The following is a 19,425-nucleotide window of genomic DNA, read 5'->3' as shown; positions in this document are numbered from 1 at the left end:
TGAATTGATTAAAGATGAAAACCTCTTGGTGGGGGTATTTTAATCAGTAACAAGTGTGGGAAACACATTTTTTTGTGTAGATAATAACTTCATTGAGGTCTGGTGTTTATTGACTGTGTCCCTATTTTCCAATGTTCTGAATTGTCCTTTCATTAAAAAAAATTACAGAGAGCTCTGGCATGATAGTGACCCAAGAATGAACTAAGGGGGGAAGGGAAACAGACAGTTTACTTTATTGATTAAACTAAGTAATTTCATAACTTACATCAGAGCAGACTGTTAGAAATAATGTGTATAGAACATAGCAGAGCTAGCTTCAGTAGTGCACAAATTCTCTCTTACAAAGGTACACTTGTTCTGAGGTGGGTGCAGATATATGTATGTACACTGTGCAAGTGGTTGCTTATTTTATAAAATAAGCACATACAGTCCCAGCTTCGCCCAGATGCCTCCATAAGAACATAAGAATAGCCATACTAGGTCAGACTGATGGTCCATCTAGCCCGGTATCCTGTTGTAGGAAGATTCTATGCTACCAATCTTGGGGCAAGCAGTGGCTTTCACCATGTTTGTCTCAATAGCAGACTTTGGACTTTTCCTCCAGAAACTTAAACCTTTTTTAAATCCAGATATGCTAACCGTTGTTACCACATCCTCTGGCAAAGAGTTCCAGAAGTTAACTATTAATTGAGTGAAAAAATATTTCCTCCTATTTGTTTTAAAAGTATATCCATGTAACTTCCTCGAGTGTCCCCTAGTCTTTGTACTGTTGGAAGGAGTAAAAAATTGATTCACTTCTACTCGTTCTACACCACTGAGGATTTTATAGACCTCAATCATATCTCTCCTGTTCCTTGTCATCAGCAGCAGATGAATCCATTTACTGATGGGTTTTATCTGCCTACCAGCAGGTGAAGATAGAGAACACTGAAAAACCATAGTGCCTCTTGGACAGCTAGCCCCCAACTGCCTTCAGTATTTCACTATCTCCCAGCAGGTGTGGACGTAGCTTGATCAGCTCCTGGATTTCATACTGCCTGGGGTGGCTCCTGTGCTTTGACAGTTGAGCAGGGGTGTTGTGGCTGGTGGTGGCCACTTTAAAGGCATATAGGTTCGCCATTTCCCTGCCTTACCCATTCCCCCCGCCTCCCGGAGTCCCTCTGTTGCTGCCTGCCTCCAACTTTCCTCACAGCGTTAAAAAAAAAAAGAGAGCGCTTTTACTGCGTGGCTGTTCTGAGGCTTTTTCCAGTGATCCTGGTTCTGTGCAGGTTGACCGGAGCTCGTTGACTCAGTCTTCTGAGGTGAGAGTGGTGCCCAGCTCCTCCGGGGAGGTCCCACGGACGCCGTTCCAATCAGGGTACGTTTTGGTGCAAAGCCGCCATTTTATTGCTATATTCCCGTCCTGTGAAAAAACGGACGATGGCTTCTGAAGGAGTTAAACACTGCTCCCGTTGTGGTAAAAGCAGATCAGCAGCAGGGCTGTGTAAAACGTGCTCCTTACATGCTCACGCTGGTTTGAGCATGCTGAACGATGTTTCTTCCCGCTCGATGGCGCTGGTAGCGGGTGCCATTTTGGAAGCGCCGCATGCCTTGACCCTCGTGGTTGCTGAGGAGTCTGAGGGCAGGGGGACGCCTCGTTTAGAGGCTGCCAGAGGAGCTCCTACATCCGTTTCTCCTAATTCGGAGGCGGAGGGTCAGGGTGAGTTTTTCTCCCCTGAGTTTGTGCTTTTAATGCATAAGGCGTTCATGCTGAAAAGAGCTCTGCCGCAGGTGTCTGACACTGTGTTGCCTCCTGGCTTCCCTCCGGGTGTTGATGCCCCGGGGATGACTTCAGAGGTTATTTCCTCCCCCGAGCGTTGGAAACACGCTAAACATAGACGGGTAAATTCCCCATCTGAAAGTGGCGCATACCCTTCCCCCCCCCCCCCCCCGTGGTTGGGCTGTGGAGAGTCTGAAAGATCTGGCAGACCCTCAGGGATGGATGATCCAGAGGAGGGTGCCTGTTTACCACTGGATTTGGATGATCCCAATGCAGTCCGGATTTTCCACCGCGACGAGCTGCTAGCTCTCATTACTGATGCCTTGCAGGCCCTCTCGATTGATGATCCTGCTGAAGGCGACGCCTCCTCTGTTAATCTTAGGATGGCGAGTACTAAGAAGCCTACTTGGGCCTTTCCTGTGCATGACTCCATCAAAGAGCTTATTCCTGCTCAATGGTCTGACCCTGATGGGCCTTTGAAAGTGGCCAGGGCTATGGGTCAGCTTTACCCTCTGCGTGAAGAGCACTTGGCCCTTTGGGGATGCCTAAAGTGGATGCATTGGTCACGGTGGTGAGAAAAAAGACCACTCTCCCAGTAGAGGGAGGAGTCGCTTTGAAAGACATGCAGGACCGGCAGCTTGAGTCGACGCTGTAGCGGTCCATTGAAATTGCGGGCCTTGCCTTGAGGGTGTCTATTTGCAGTTCCTGTGCAGCCCGGGCATGTCTTTCCTGGCTGCAGCTGGCGGTGGAACAGCCCACTGATGGTGCGGGCCCCCTTTCTGAGGTTGCCCCGCAGATGGAGTCGGCCCTGTCATTTTTGGCTGACGCCCTGTATGATCTGGTCAGAGCTTCGACTAAACAGATGTCTGTGGCGGTGTCCACCCGCCGCCTTCTTTGGCTGCAGCATTGGGCAGCTGGCATGGCTTCTAAGCAAAGACTGATGAGGCTACCCTTTCGGGGCCTCCTGTTATTTGGAGAGGAATTGGAGAAGATTGTGAAAGACCTAGGTGAATCTAAACCCCAGAGGTTACCTGAGGATAGGCCGAGGCCTTCTTCCAAGGGTTCTGTGTTTCCCTCCTCTTCCAGACCTCGCTTCCATGAAGCTCGAAGGTATCGCCCAGGGCGCTCTGCTGGGTTTTTCCAACGTGCCTGTTTTCAGCAGAGGAACTCCTTTCACTCGGTCCGCAGGGGCCAGTTCAAGGCCAGGAGTTCAAGTGCGTCCTCCACAATGATGGGACGCCGGTCCACTCCTCCTTGCCTGCAATAGGAGGACATCTTTCCCTCTTTCTAGAGGAGTGGACCAAGATTACCTCAGATCAGTGGGTCCTGGACCTGATCAGAGAAGGTTACCGACTGGAATTCAGTGCCCCTGTGAGAGATGTGTTTGTGGAGTCCCGATGCGGCACTGCCGTAAAACGGGTGGCGGTAGAGGAGACCTTGAAAGTCTTGCTGCACCTCGGAGCGGTGATCCCGGTGCCTCCCGCCGAACGCGGCTGCGGCCGCTATTCCATTCATTTTGTCGTGCCTCGAAAAGGCGGGTCTTTCAGGCCGATCCTCGACTTACGAAGAGTAAACGAGATTCTCAGAGTACGACATTTCCGCATGGAAACCCTGCGCTCCGTCATTGTGGCGGTACAGCCAGGAGAGTTTCTCACGTCTCTGGACCTAAAAGAAGCTTATTTGCACATTCCTATCTGGCCTCCACACCAGCGGTTCCTCCGCTTTGCAGTGTTGGGAAAGCATTTCCAGTTTCAGGCCTTGCCTTTTGGCCTAGCCACAGCTCCCCGTACCTTTTCCAAGGTAATGGTGGTAGTAGCTGCCTGTATCAGGCGAGAGGGTATCAGAGTTCACCCTTATCTCGACGACTGGCTCATCAGAGTGGACTCGGCAACCGAGAGTCGTCTTGCCACAGCCAGAGTGGTGGCGGTCCTGCAGGCTAGACTGGGTGGTCAATATACCCAAAAGTCACCTGACCCCCCTCTCAGTCTCTCGAGTATTTGGGGATCCGGTTCGACACAGCTTCAGGATTGGTCTTTCTCCCCAACCAAAGGTGGTGCAAGCTTCAGAATCAGGTCCGTCTGCTCCTGCGGATGCCTCGCCCGTGAGCTTGGGACTTTGTCCAGCTGTTGGGGTCGATGATGGCCACCTTGGAGGTGGTGCCTTGGGCAAGAGCGCATATGAGGCCTCTGCAGATTGCCCTGCTTCAACAGTGGTCTCCGATGTCCCAGGAATATCAATCAGACTAACATTGCTCCCTGCGGCCCGGCTCAGTTTGGAGTGGTGGCTCTCCGACAGGATGCTGCGCCAAGGAATGCCCCTGGCGCTTCTTTCCTGGTGCATGGTGATAACAGATGCCAGCCTCCTAGGCTGGGGAGTGCATTGCCAAGGAAGCTATGCTCAGGGTCTGTGGACACCCGTGGAAGCGGGGTGGTCCATCAATCGCTTGGAACTGAGAGCGATATTCCAGGCTCTTATGGCCTTTCAAAAGACTCTGAAGGGGCTTGCTGTCCAGGTTCTGTCAGACAACACGACAGCGGTGGCATACATAAATCATCAGGGCGGTACTCAGTGCAGGGCCCTGGCCACGGAGGCCGCTCAGATTTGCCACTGGGCCGAGCTACACCTGCAGCTTCTGTCAGCAGCTCACATGGCAGGTCAGAGCAACGTGCAAGCCGATTTTCTCAGCAGGCATCAAATCAACCCAGCGGAATGGGAACTGGCAGAAGTCTTTCTTCAGATTTGTGCCAAATGGGGGACACTCGGAATGGATCTATTGGCGTCAAGTACAAACGTCAAAGTACCTCGCTTTTTCAGCAGAAGGAGAGATCCTCACTTGGCGGGGTTGGATGCTCTGGCTCAACCCTGGCCCTCTGGCCTCCTGTATGTGTTCCCGCCTTGGGCCTTGATAGGACGAGTCCTACTGCGGATTCGACAGCACCGAGGTCTGGTGATTCTCATAGCTCAAGATTGGCCAAGGCATTCGTGGTATGCGGATCTCCGCCAGATGTTGGTGGACGCGCCGGTGCATTTGCCCCTGGTGCCGAACCTGTTGGTTCAGGGTCCGGTGGCTATGGAGGATCCCTGCCAATTTGGTCTTACGGCCTGGCTATTGAGAGGCCGCAATTGAGAGACAAGGGCTACTCTAATAAGGTCATCTCCACTCTCTTGCAGGCACGCAAGCAGTCCATCTCTGCAGCTTATGCGCGGATCTGGTGTAGATTTGAGGCATAGGGTGTTTCATAGGTGATCACACCCACACGAGCTACAGTCTCAACTGTGCTGGACTTTTTGCAGGAGGGCTTACAAAAAGGCCTGGCTTACAATTCCCTGTGGGTGCAAGTGGCAGCATTATCATGCTATCGATGGAAGGTCGCTGGCTGGTCCCTTGCTGCTCATCCGGACATTGCCAGATTTCTCAGAGGGGTGCTTAGGCTCCGTCCTCCTGTCCGGTTGCCCTGTCCAGCCTGGAACCTGGGGCTAGTGTTGAAGGCTCTTCAGTGTTCGCCCTTTGAGCCACTTTGGCGAGCTTCGGAGAAGGATATGACGCTTAAGACAGTCTTTTTGGTGGCCATCACATCGGCTAGACGCGTGTCTGAGCTGCAGTTGCTGTCCTGTCGGGACCCTTTTCTGCAATTCTCGGAGTCCAGAGTAGTGGTACGTACAGTGCCTTCCTTCCTGCCTAAGGTGGTTTCAGCATTTCACCTGAACCAGCCCATTTTTCTTCCTTCCTTTTCTAGGGAAGAGTTCCTGGACTCCTTTGGGCAGTTACATGTTTTGGATGTCCGCAGGGCTCTGTTGCATTGTCTACAGATGTCAAACGACTTCAGGACTTCTGATCACCTTTTGGTATTGTTGACAGGTCCTCGACGCTGGTGTCCGGCGTCTAAGGCCACTATAGCCCGTTGGCTCAAGGAAGTCTTTTTTGCTGCATATCTGCTTTCAGGTCGGTCTCCACCTAAAGCTTTTAAGGCGCATTCCACGAGAGCCATTTCTTCCTCGTGGGCTGGAACGGGTGCACTCTCTCTTCAAGAAATCTGTAGTGCGGCTACTTGGGCTTCTCAGCTCTCTTTTGCCCGACATTACAGGCTGGATATTGTAGCGAAGCAGGACGCTGTTTTTGGAGCTCAAGTATTGGCTCGTGGTTTGGCTTGTTCCCACCCTAAGTAGGGATTGCTTTTGTACATCCCATCAGTTAATGGATTCATCTGCTGCTGATGACAAGGAAGGGAAAATTAGGTTCTTACCTTGATAATTTTCTTTCCTTTAGTCACAGCAGATGAATCCATGATCCCTCCCTGTCTGACTTTGTTTTTTGTTCAGATCTTTCATGTAGATATAAATCTCATTGGGAGAAGTTGGAAAACAGTTATCAGAATTTCTACATGATGTTCTACTACAGGAGGTTGAGATCGTCCCTCCTTTGTTGCTCCTGTTCCGGGGCGTTTGTTCGCTGTGAGGAAAGTTTGTGTTACTATACCTTTATGGTTCACTCTGCTTTGGAAATCTCAAATACTGAAGGCAGTTGGGGACTAGCCATCCAAGAGGCACTATGGTTTTTCAGTGTTCTCTATCTCCACCTGCTGGTAGGCGGATACAACCCATCAGTTAATGGATTCATCTGTTGTGACTAAAGGAAAGAAAATTACCAAGATAAGAACCTAATTTTCCCATCCGTTTCTTTTCCAAGCTGAAGAGACCTAACCTCTTTAGCCTTTCTTTATATGAGAGGAGTTCCATCCCCTTTATCATTTTGATCGCTCCTCCACTGGGAACCTTTACATATAGAGCATGTAAAAGCATGTGACTTCTTGTCAGCACCCATATTTAGGCATGAAACCATCAGTGCAATTTTATAGGATGCATTTTCAGCTTATAAAACGTTCTTTACACACAGATAATGCTTTATAAAGCTATATTCTTTCTGTGTTGATCACTTTATCATATTTGTACTGCTGTTTTGGACCATTCACTAGTTGATTTTATTTCCTTAAGATGTCTTTTCTTAACCCCATTCGAAGCTGTCCCTTAGGAATCATAATTAAAGATAAATTATTTGTAAATAGATGCGCTTTTTCAAAATTGTGCAACCAAATTGACCATATTGCCTCTAATTTGCCTGATTCTAAATGCTTGGTTGGCCTAACTTTGGAGTAAATCTCAAGGATCATAATTGATGATAAAATTGAATTCCTTTAGCTCTTCAGGGATCCACAGGAAAAATACCACATATGTTACTTATGTCCAGGTGTTGCTCTTCCATTATTTTTCTTCCTATCACTAGCTGATACATGTCTGAATCATACTGCTATAAAATTTGTCGCCCCCCCCCCCCTCGATATTATTTGTACTTCAGTCTTTCCAGATTCAGAATGATTCATGTCCATATTTGGGAACTCTTTGAATTTTAACCTGGACACTCAGGGATTTTAATGAAGTATCTGTAGACAAATGGGGCATTTCTGTTTATTTATTTATTTTAAAAAAATTATAACCTACACATCTACAACCCTGAGCAAGGAACAATGCACATTCATAATAGCATTAGACATTTCACAAAACATGTAACATAATCGTAATGTAAAACTCAAGAACCAACATTGTTCAGGCCATCCAAAACTTACCTTTAAAAAGGGATCTCAAATGCTTGCTGAAACATGCTAGTGAATGATGGCAAATAAAGACCTGCACAGTCCATCCAGTCTTCCCGACAAGGTGGCTAGAGCCACACCTGCCACTCCCTGCAAATTACTCTCCTTTGTGATCAAACATTAGTTTCACAAACAGTGCAGTCTGCAATATCAAAAATTTGCCACAGTGCCAACCACATATAGACAGTTATATTTTGGTTGCAGCATAGTCACATTCATTGACAATACTTGATTAAACCAACAATTCAACAATACTACAAACTGTGAACATTTTGTTTGCTATCAACTTTAGGGTGTCTTCCCCTCCCTCTCTGAGATACCTTCGTTTCATAAGCTATGAGTGTGATATAAAATACACATACTTGTTCTTGATTTGTCCTTGTTATTTTTGGCACAGACTTTAGAAGTCATCCCAGCACTGGCCATAATTCCCAACTGCTGGAGTTGCTGTCAAAACCCACCCCAGCCATCCAGCTCTACATTTCTATAATCAGGGCGTAGAAGTCTGCCCTGTTTTTATCCTTCCTTTTTGATCTCTGAAAGCCATTTGGAACAGGGCAAAAACAACAAGGGAAAAGTTATATTAGGAAGCAGAATAGCTTTTCTCTGCTCTCTTCACTCCAGTCTTGCCCTCTCTCATTTTGTTCCCTGTATAGGAACAAAAGAGGGGACCATAGGAACCAACTTTTCAATACAATTGGGGAATCTGAACTTAGCCCAAATCACCCCTCCCTAGATACACTGAAGAAGTTTGCGCAATATTGGGAGTGCCCAAGCTCCCACATAGCTGGCACTTATGGAAAGAAGGAGCTGCATTAGGAAACATTCCCATCCCTCCCTTCTTGTTCACTGCATGCTGCCTGGGAAAGGAGATAGAATTAGAGGTCTGTTCTCTACTGAGTGTGTCCATGCCTTTAAAGGAGAAAGTGCTAGGGTCAGGAATAGGGGAAAGTGAATTCTGCTCGGGTCAGGCTTCGTAACAAAGAGGGAAGATGCTCAGATTGTTCCTGGAGTGAAAGAAGGTGGTGGAATGGAGGAGTAACCATGGTTGCAGCCGCAGAATGAGAAACAGGCAAGCAATGGTGTAGCTAGGACTAAATGGGCCCCAGGTGGAAAAATTGAGATGGGCCCCCATAACACCATCGTTCCCAAGGCAGTGAGGTCTGGGGGGGTGGGGGAGTGAAGATGGCATCTTTTTAAAGCTGACATATTACAGTTAATCAATTCAGGAAAAAAAACTTTTATCAACCTTTGTTGTCTGAACATTGCTTTGGTCCTAGTGTCTGTCTTCTGCTTTTCTGTTTTTGTTCTTAACTCTCTGTGTCTCCTGCCCTTTTGACATTTCTTCTCTCTTTATGTCCAGCATTCATCTTTTTTGTGCATCTCTATCTGCCTTGTCCAGCATCTCCTCTCTGTGTCCCTGTCACTATCCTCCCCCATGATCAGCATCTTTCCTCTATGCCCCATCTTACTCTGTCCAGCATCCCCCTCTGTGTCCCATTACCTCCGTTTGTGTCCAGTTTTACCCCTCTATATCCATGTTCCTATGTTCATTCTATGGCCAGCATCTCTTCTGTGTCCCTGTCCCTCCTCATATCCAGCTTCACTCTTCCCTGCCTCCTGTACCCCACCCCTACCTGTGACCCCCACCCCCCCCCCCCCCATTCTTTGTGGCCTAGCATCTCCCAAACTATAACTACATCATGCAAGGTTCAGCGTTGGGAGTCACGGACCAAGAAAGGGATCTAGGTGTCATCGCTGATGATACGTTGAAAACTTCTGCTCAATGTGCTGCTGCGGCTAGGAAAGCAAATAGAATGTTGAGTATTAGGAAAGGGATTGAAAACAAAAATAAGGATATTATTCTGCCATTGTATCGCTCCATGGTGCGACCGCACCTCGAGTATCGTGTTCAATTCTGGTCGCCGCACCTCAAAAAATATATAGTGGAATTGGAAAAGGTGCAGAGAAGGGCGACAAAGATGATACAGGGGATGGGACGGCTTCCCTATGACGAAAGGCTGAAGAGGCTGGGGCTCTTCAGCTTGGAGAAAAGGCGGCTGAGGGGAGATATGATAGAGGTCTATAAGATAATGAGTGGAATGGAATGGGTCGATGTGGAGTGTCTGTTTACGCTTTCCAAAAATTCTAGGACAAGGGGGCATGCAATGAAGCTGCAGTGTGGTAAATTTAAAACAAATCGGAGAAAAGTTTTCTTCACTCAACGCGTAGTTAAACTCTGGAATTCGCTGCTGGAAAAAGTGGTTAAGGCGGTTAACTTAGCGGACTTAAAAAAAAAGTTGGACGGCTTCTTGGAGGAAAAGGCCATAGAATGTTATTGAATGGACGAGGAAATAATACACTATTTCTAGGATGGACAGGACAAGTTGCTTGTTCTTTTGGCCACTGTCGGTGACAGGGTGCTGGGCTCGATGGACCCTTGGTCTGTCCCAGCATGGCGATGCTTATGTGCTCTGTTGGTCCATCACCTGTCTCCCTCTCTGCTCTGGTCCAAACTCTATCTCTTCTGTGTGCTCTTCCCATTCCATCATCTGCTCCCTTTCTTCCTGTTCTCTTTGAGCCAGGTCTCTCTCTTTCTCTTTCTTCTGCTTTCCCCCCCAAGTCTAACAGCTCTCTCCCTCTGCCCCCCCCCCCCGACCAGTTCAGTATCTCTCCATCCTCCCTTCCCCCAGGTAGGTTGGCATCTCTTCATTCTCCTTCCTGGGTCCGGCATTGCTCCAGCTCCCCTACCCGAAAAACCTACAGGCAGATGCTCAAAACTCCAGTGCTATACTGAACAGTGCCAGAGAAATAGCACTGGAACAGTGCAGAAGAACAAAATGCTCAACACTAATGAGATACAAACATAGACATGCTCATAGCATTAGGCATTAGGGAGTTCGACAGGAGGAAAATGTTTGTCGCATGTGCTAAAGAGTTGTTCATTAAGCACAGCTCTTCAGCGCATTCCCAGAAAGCTTTTCACCCATTCTTTATCTAGAAAAGAAGACCCCCCCACCCCTGCAAATACCAAAGGCCCTTGTGGTCCGGTGGACCCCTGTCCCCTCCTGAAAAATGGATAAAACCCTGGTGGTCCAGTAGGACCCCTGACCAAGACCCCTACAATGACTACCCAGGTGTCCTAGTGATGGTCCCCCAACCCCCTCTTACCTTTTGAAGAAGGAGGCGAGAAGAAGTCCTACTCCCTCCTGCTGGGTGCATCATCACAATGGTGGCACCCTGCCTAGTGCATCCTGGGACGCACTGGGTAGGGCCTAACTACCATATAAGGGAAAAACTCTCCACCCAGTGCCTACCCTTATATAGTAGTTAGGCCCCACCCAGTACATCCCAGGATACACCGGCCAGGGCTAGGCACTACCATTTTGATGACATTCCCCACAGGAGAGCGTAGGACTCCTTCCCTCCTCCTTCTTGACGCACTTCTTCCTTCTTCAAATGATATGAAGGGATTGGGGGCCCACATAGGCCACCAAGATAGTCCTTGGGGTGTGGGATGGGGTCCTGGCCAGGGGTCCCATTAGACCACCAGGGTTTTATCTTTTCAGGGGGCAGGGACAGGGGTCCACCGAACAACCAGAATATTTGGTGGATAAAGGGCCTGGGGTCTACCAGACCACCAGGGCCTTGGGTATTTGAGGGGGGGGGAGTGCATTTTGCTTTTGCCTTTCCTATTCCTTACACCCAACTGGCATAGAGTTTTCAGCAGCAAGAGCGCCCTTGTTGGGCTCGCTGTCCTCTGAGCATTAGGGAGGAATAGGGAATCAGCTCATCAGCATGCATTTGTATGCTCATTGTCCTGGGAGCCGGCAAGCTTGTTGATTCACACACTTGTCAGCTCTCAGCATTCTGCGTTAGCAAATGCAGGCACTAATCCAGCCCTAATGGCCTCTAGCACCCGCATTGCTTTCTATCCCGCCCAACAGAGAACCATCTGGGCAGCGTATAATCTAAAAAGAGGAAAGAAGAAATTGACATACAATACTAACATGAAGCAAAAGGAACTGGGAAGAACTACACTGGTTATAGAAAAGAGGGGGGAAATGGGAAAGAACAGTAGGAGGTGGGGGTTTTAAACCAGGTATCCATAGCTTTATCGATGGGAAAGCTAAATGTATGCATCCTGAAAAAGAAGTCTTTGGGTCTTGTTTGAAAAGGGGCAATGAGGAAAGTTGTCTTAAATGGGATGGTAAGGAGTTCCTGTCACGGTCTGTCTCGGTCGGTCACTTGAATATCGGACACAGAGCCAGGAAGTGGGCACTTATGCCGATCCCAGGGCAGAGAACCAGGCCTGAAGGCGAGGAATCGGTCCCAGAACAGGCAGTCAGATATGCCCAAGACTTCACCTGAGGTGACCGCCATTCCCCAGAGGTTGAGCCCCTAGGTTCGGGTGGCCGGCAGGACTTTGAGAGTAAATGGGCCGGGTGAGACTACCTAGGAAGGATCGGGTTCAGGCTGAGGTCTAGGCAGGCAGCGGTCCAAAAGGCAGTGGTCCAAAAGGCAGCATCAGGTTCAGGCACAGGTCAAGGCAGGTGGCAATCCAAAAGGCAGAGTCTGGTTCAGGCACAGGTCAAGGCAGGCGGTAGTCCAAAAGGCAGTGTCAGGTTCAGGCACAGGTCAAGGCAGGTGGCGATCCAAAAGGCATTGTCAGGTTCAGGCACAGGTCAAGTCAGGTGAAGTCAGCAAGAAGAAATACACCAGCTCAATCCAACAAGATAGTAGCTGAGGCAAAGAGGCAGTGAAAGGTTCTTGGTTTTAAACTGAAGGCATCTGACGTAACTGTAGATGCACCAGCAGGTAGGCACCCAGACTGTAGGTGCGCCAGAATGACGCACCCAGACTGTAGATGCGCCGGAATGTAGGCAAAGGGATATATACGCACGTAGCGTCTGGATTAACAGTGTTATGGGCGCGTACGTCTGGTTCCGCACGTAACACTCCAGGTTTGTGACAGTTCCATAATTTGGGGCCTTATGTCTGCTTTGTTTATGGTAGAGTTCTCAATGTGATGGTATAGTTAAGAGATTGGAGTTGTGACGATCTGAGCGCTCTTGATTGAGTATAAGAAGTAAGGTATCTTAAAAGACAAAGAGGTTCAGAAGCAGATAGGGTTTTGAACACTAACAGAAGTATTTTATAAGTGATTCGATGAGGAATGCAGAGCTAGTGGGCAGATTTCAGATAGGGAGTGACATGATCGTATTTCTTTAGATGGTTAATTACCCTGATAGCAGTATTCTGGACTAATTGTAGACGATGTTGGTCTTTGATCTGGAGACCTAAGTAGAGGGAGTTGCAATAATCTAATTGGGAGATGACCAGGGAGGGAATCAAAATGTTCAGGGCAGAGGGAGTCAATAATGGTTGTACAGATTTGATAAGGCATAGCTTAAAGAAGGAGCGCTGGATAACTTTTGAGATTTGTTCTTGAAAAGAAAGGGTAGAATCAAATATAAATCCTAAGATATGTGTGGATTGGACTTGACAAACAGGAAAACCATTTGGGAGGATTGGAGAGACTAGGGACAGATGACCAGTTGGAGTGAATAGAAGTATTTTAGATTTCTTTGGATTAATGGCCAGTTTATTGTCTGAGAGTCAAGTTGTGATGAACTTGAGGTGGGAACTAAGAGAAGAAATTTCATTAAGGTCTGTTGGGTTAATAGGACAAAGAAGTTGGATGCTGTCGGCATATACGAACATTGTCAAATCAATGAATTGTCCCAGAATGAGAAGGGGTGCAAGAAAAATATGAAAGAGCAGATGGGAGATTGTTGGAGGACACCAGAAACACAATGGAATGGTTCGGATCGACTTCTAGATAAGATTAGAGCCATTGAAAGGCAGAGTCAGTTATACAAATAGTGTGTAGACAAGAAAGCAAAATAGAATGGTCAATGAGATCAAAAGCGGCTGAGAGGTCTAAGAATAGTAGTATAATAGAGCGAGATTTGTCCAGGAAATAGCGAATAATGTTCAGAAATGCTAGTAATGATGTTTCTGTACTATGGTGTTCACGGAAACCAGTTTGGTTAGAATGTAAAGCATTGGTCTTAAATATGAAAGTGGAGAGTTGTGGATTGACAATGTTTTCAGCAACCTTTGCAAGAAAAGGGATATTAGCAATGGGCTTGTAATTGGAAGGATCAATAAGGGACATTTTAGGATCTTTGATTTTAGGATAAATAATAGCATTCTTCCAGAGTTGGGGACATGTCCAGATACTAGAGATAAAGTGATCATGGAATGGAGAAAGGGATCAAAGTCATTAAGTGGTTTGTTTGTTTTTTTAACAGAAAGGCAGGCTCTGGGTCTGTGGGTGTTGTGATAGATCACACCTGAGAAATGATCTTTACGATTTTGATTGTAGGTGGAATATGAAAATTGGATAAGGAACTGCAGGAAGATGTTATACAGGGGGCAAGAATAGGGGGAATAGGAGGTGGGAGAGGTGGTGGAGTGTGACTAGAGATAAGATTATCACAAAGTGTTGCGATCTTAGATTGAAAATAGGTTGCCAGTAACTGAGCTGATAGGTAATGTTTGTCTGCTTGAGTGGAAGAATTTTTGAAAGTTGTCAGTTGCTTAAGAGTTCGGTATAAGATTGCAGTGTTGGGAGCTCTGGTGATTTGGGAAGAGTAATATGCTTTTTTTTTTGCTGTTAAAATGGTCTTCGTATAAGAGCTTGCCCATGATTTGTAACCAAGAAGAGTGATGTTACAGGGCGTACATATCCATTTTCTTTCAGCTTGACGAAGTTGACATTTTATGAGATGTAGTTTGGCGGAGTACCATGGTTCTGAGTGACACGTGTTATAGGAAGCAGCAAATTCTACCGGGGGTGCAAGCAAATTTTAAACCCTAAATAAGTCATTATTCCAAAGGGCAATTTATTCATCTAGAGGTAGAGTAGTGAAAGAAGTAATGTCCAAGTGTAAGTTGTCAGAAAGGATAGATGGTGTAATTTTCAAAAGATCTCTGAAGGCAGATTTTCTTCTGATGGGAACAGAAAAAGTGATAGGTGGTAAGAGATTAGAAAGTATTAAGAAGTGGTCTCACCAGGGGAGTGGTTGATATGAAATGGGGGAGATGGCAGTGAAGTCCATATTTAAAGATATAATCAGATCCAAGATATGACCTGCTCAGTGTGTGGAAGAGAGAACATGCTGCATTAAACTGAGGTCAGAGAGAAGATTTAGTAAATCAGAGGCAAAAAGAGCATTATAGTTATCTAGATTAATATTGAAGTCTCCCAAAATAAGTGGGTGAGCATGTTTGAGGCAAAAATCCAACATGAGTGGGGCGGAGTAAAGTAAAGGAGGTAGCAGATGGGGGAGGGGATGATAGATAAGCAGGAAGTCTACTGGGGTGGGGCTGGTAAGATGAAAATGAATAGCCTTTATGGGGGAAAATAAGTGAGGTCACGTTTGGAAATGTTCATTTGAAAGGAGAAAATTACTACCAGACCACCTCCTTGATGATTATAGTAGATATAGTAGAATTGGAAAAGGTACAGCGAAGGGCGACGAAAATGATAGTGGGGATGGGACGACTTTCCTATGAAGAGAGGCTGAGAAGGCTAGGGCTTTTCAGCTTGGAGAAGAGACGGCTGAGGGGAGATATGATAGAAGTGTATAAAATAATGAGTGGAATGGATCGGGTGGATGTGAAGCGACTGTTCACGCTATCCAAAAATACTAGGACTAGAGGGCATGAGTTGAAGCTACAGTGTGGTAAATTTAAAACGAATCGGAGAAAATTTTTCTTCACCCAACGTGTAATTAGACTCTGGAATTCATTGCCGGAGAACGTGGTACGGGCGGTTAGCTTGACGGAGTTTAAAAAGGGGTTAGATAGATTCCTAAAGGACAAGTCCATAGACCGCTATTAAATGGACTGGAAAAATTCCTCATTTTTAGGTATAACTTGTCTGGAATGTTTTTACGTTTGGGGAGCGTGCCAGGTGCCCTTGACCTGGATTGGCCACTGTCGGTGACAGGATGCTGGGCTAGATGGACCTTTGGTCTTTCCCAGTATGGCACTACTTATGTACTTATGTACTTATAGGTATGAAAAGTCAAGAGGGATTGCTTGATTTTGATATGAAGTATCAGAGTCAGTGAGCCAAGTTTCTGTTAAACAAAGGATGGCCAAGTGAAGTTCAATAATAATCTCTCAAATAAAGATGTATTTGTTACGGAGGGAGTGGCAATTAATGATTGAAGGGAGGAAGAGGAGGTAGATGATAAAGAAATAGGAATCAGGAACCTACCTCGAAAGAAGGAAGTTTAGGATGGTGGTGGCAAGGGCCAGCGGCCCCAAACCAGTGGGATAGGACTACCAAAGCACATTGGTACAAGAGTGAGGAGAGATACAAAAATAAAAAAATTCAGGAGTTAAACAGACTTACCCATAATGGGGATAAATGGGTGCATTCAGGAGCACATGAGCATGTGATGTGTGCCTACATGGCGTGTGCCGCTTGGGAGCGGAGTTAAGAGTGGTAGTAATGGTGATGTGGGCAGATGAGTGGGACGAAGATAGAGATTGTCTGCGAGGGAAGGCAGGCACAGAATCAGCTCAGGTATCTGGAAAACAGCAAAGACAGCACAATACAATCATAAAACATTCAAAAACCAGAGAGACAAAGCAGAAAACCTGATTTGACAAGGGGTACTCCAGGACTGGACTTGGGAAACACTGGGATAGGCCATACGGTCTTTATCTGCCATAATTTTTCTCTGTTTCTATTGTTCTGGAAAGGCTGATATGGAGATAATCATGATTGTCCAGTAGGGGTGGACTGTCATTTGCAATTACATAGGAAATGGAATGGCATATCCTATGTCATTACCAAATAAAAGCAAACATAAAGTACACATTTTGTGTTTTGTTGTTCGCCAATAATAATGCACACTCTTTGGAAACAGTGTAAAGAGGGTACAGTATTTCAGAAAGAGTGTACACTCTTTCCCAATAGTGGAACTACCTCCATGGGCTAGATTCTGGATATGGTGCCAAAGAAAGCTGTGCTAAAAAAAAAAAAGCAATATTCTACAAGCCGCACGTAAAGTTAGGTGTGGTTATAGAATAGTGCTTATGCCCAGGAAATGCATCTAACTTTAGGCACTGCCATTTGCACCAGCTGAAACGTGGTACAAATGTATGTGCCTACATTAGGCGCATATCCCTGTTATTCTATAATAACGTGTGTTAATTTTAGGAACGCCCCAGTCCCTCCCATTTCCATGCCCCCTTTTTCAGATTTGTGCAAATTCTAGGCACGGAACCCTAAATTTTCATGTGTAAATTCCAATAAAATCTAATTAGTGCCAATAATTTCTTATTAAAAAGCCAATTATTGGCACTGATTAACTCGTTATTCAGTAACATTTTGTGCACAAATTAGCTGCGCAAGCAAATTTGTGCACACAATTTTTGACGACTTTTATAGAATTAAGGGGCATATGTGTAATCCATTGCTCATGCGCAAACTTGTGTGAGCATGTGTGCCCTATGGGGAAAGAGTGCACCCTCTTTCTATATAGTGCGCACTATTTGCAAAGAGTGTGCATTATTATCAGAAACTGACAAAACAACAAAATAGCCAAACAAAACTCCCTGTAAACAACACAGAAAATAACAAACATAATAAACATTTTCTGTTTGCTCATCCCTATTGTCAAGTTCAGATTTCAAAATCAAAGGAGGGCAAGAAAAGATAATAGGGGGGTGGGGGTGCACAAGCCTGAAGGTTTACTTGGGGTACCTCATAATTTTGCAATGGCCCTGGTTCCACTTGCCATTCCAGCTGCAATGAAAGAAAAAGAAGCAAGTTCAGAAAGGTTCTAAGTAGGTGACAGAAGGTTCCAAATTGGCTAGCAGAGAATCACCTCCAAATATTCCTGCAAAAATCTGAGCAACTCAAGATTGCCTGTTTGTTTAACTGGCTAATACTCTTTTTTAACATGACCTTATTTGATATGACACAATAAAATAGGAACTCAAATATTCATGTGTTCAAATTCAGGAAAACCAGATCAAACATTAGAATGTTGCACAAGATTTTCCTCAAAATCTTCTTAAAACTAAAGCAGGTTCAATGAAGGATAGCATGTAAGACCAAAGAAATAACAAACGTTTGGAAAACATTTGCACCACTTAGAGGCTGTCCTGGGGAATGCATGCTTTGCAATCATTTTATGGTTTCATATAGTACAACTTATGAAGAATAAATAGAAACAGAGAAAATCATGGATCACAGTATGGCATGAAATGGTACGATTTACTCTGTTGCAGTCTACCCTCCTGTTCAGCTTCCCAGACTACTGTGTAATAAATAAAAGTCATAATGACAAAAAATTCACACAAGCTCAAAATAATTAAATCAGAAAATCTATCAAAAGTTCTTTGAATAGCACATGCGTAGGACTCTGGGACAAAACAGCATTCCAGCACACATACTTATCAAACTGTCCCACAGAGTCACAAATTCAAGTGTATGGTCACAGGATATAGAAAATGGCAGTCACTGTTGTCCTTTGCAGAGAGAGGCAGAGCTTTGAGTATTTCAAAAACATTTTTGGCGTTTGCTTTTCATTTACCCACTGATGTTTGGTATACAGTGGCTATGACACAGGATTATTATCCCCAACACTACCCCTAACGCAGCTTCGGCAAAACGGGGATTCCCGGTTGGGTACATGGGATTTATGGACATGCTGGTTTCCTGTGACAATGCTCTTGCATTTGTGACTCTGTGGGACAGTTTGATAAGTCATTTTGTGCACTCTTTATAGTGGATTTTTTTTTTTACCTGTGTTGGTGAGCTGTGCCTGCACCTTATGACTGTGGTTGGCTGGGTGTTTCAACTGAGCTTTTTTTTCCACTTTTTACGTGTGCTGGAATGCTGTTTTGTCTCAGAGTCCTGCTCAAATGCTATTGAAAGAACTTTTGATAGATAAATAAAAGTCATGCCATGTGGTAATATAAAAATATATAAAATGTAAATTTTAAAACAAATAGGCAGAAGACTGGTTTGTGATTATTTGTATGGTTATATATTTTTGCAAATGGAAACTCCTAGCAATTTTGCAATATTCTTATACAACAAAGATATACAGTACAATATATTCATAGGAAAGCCATAGAATCAGTTGTATTATCATCGTCAATTTGTCCTTACCGTACTGTAACCCTCCCATTTAGATGATAGGCATATTTCACAACAAGCTAGAGCTCCTGTTGTTGCAACCTCAGAAATAGAGTAAATGGGTAGGAGTTGGATAATGAAAGGGTGGCAGGGAGCCCAGGCTGCACCATCCAAAATATAGGAAAATAGGTGCCCTCAACACCCTCCCTCCTCCACTATCCCCTGCCCTGGCTCTGTTCAGGAGATGGTACCTGGGAGAAGAATGTGCATTGGCTGCCTCTAGTACTGGTGCTATCACCACCATTAGGCACTGGACCAGGCCCCACTTCAGTAAACATATGTCCACTAGGCAGGTGACTAGGCACCTACTTTCCTTTAAAGAATACTAGCATAACAGCAGAAATATGCACCTATAATTTAGGCATGAGAACTTATGCCAGCCATAGAGCTAGTGTAAGTACTTACACCGAATTGCTAGAGACACACTTATAGCACTCTATAAATTACACACGTGTGAGTCTTGCCCATGTTCTATCCAGTCTTCATCCATGTGCATGCCTACCTGTCAAATACATATTATGTAAGATATGCATATAGTTACAGAATAATGTATTTTGGCATTGAGTTAAGAAAAGGAGTGAGAACACTGGGAAAATCCTCTGTGTTAGCAATTAATTTTCAAAAGGGCAGCTATGATAAAATAAGGAAAATGGTAAAAAGCTAAAAAGATCAGCTGAAAAGGTTAAGGGGCCCTTTACCAAACTGTGGTAAAAGGTGGGCTCAGCATGCCCTTATGTGGGTTTTTCCTGCATGCTTAGGCCATTTTTACTGCAGCAGTAAAATGG

At 45.5% G+C, this 19,425-nt stretch overlaps 1 protein-coding gene across 1 annotated transcript in view; it reads right to left on the bottom strand.

The window, feature by feature from the left end:
- ASZ1 (ankyrin repeat, SAM and basic leucine zipper domain containing 1) overlaps positions 1-15,885 on the bottom strand; it is a 295,162-nt gene extending 279,277 nt beyond the window's left edge. Inside the window, exon 1 of the mRNA XM_030217097.1 lies at positions 15,839-15,885. The gene's annotated coding sequence lies outside the window, so the exon portion shown is untranslated. The remainder of the gene's footprint in view (positions 1-15,838) is intronic.
- Between the last annotated feature and the right edge of the window lie 3,540 nt (positions 15,886-19,425).

This window comes from Microcaecilia unicolor, chromosome 10 (genome assembly GCF_901765095.1).
Source record: "Microcaecilia unicolor chromosome 10, aMicUni1.1, whole genome shotgun sequence".
Lineage (NCBI taxonomy): Eukaryota > Metazoa > Chordata > Amphibia > Gymnophiona > Siphonopidae > Microcaecilia > Microcaecilia unicolor.
The sequence above is the reverse complement of the archived record's forward strand: the minus strand, read 5'-3'. Positions and strand labels throughout refer to the sequence as shown.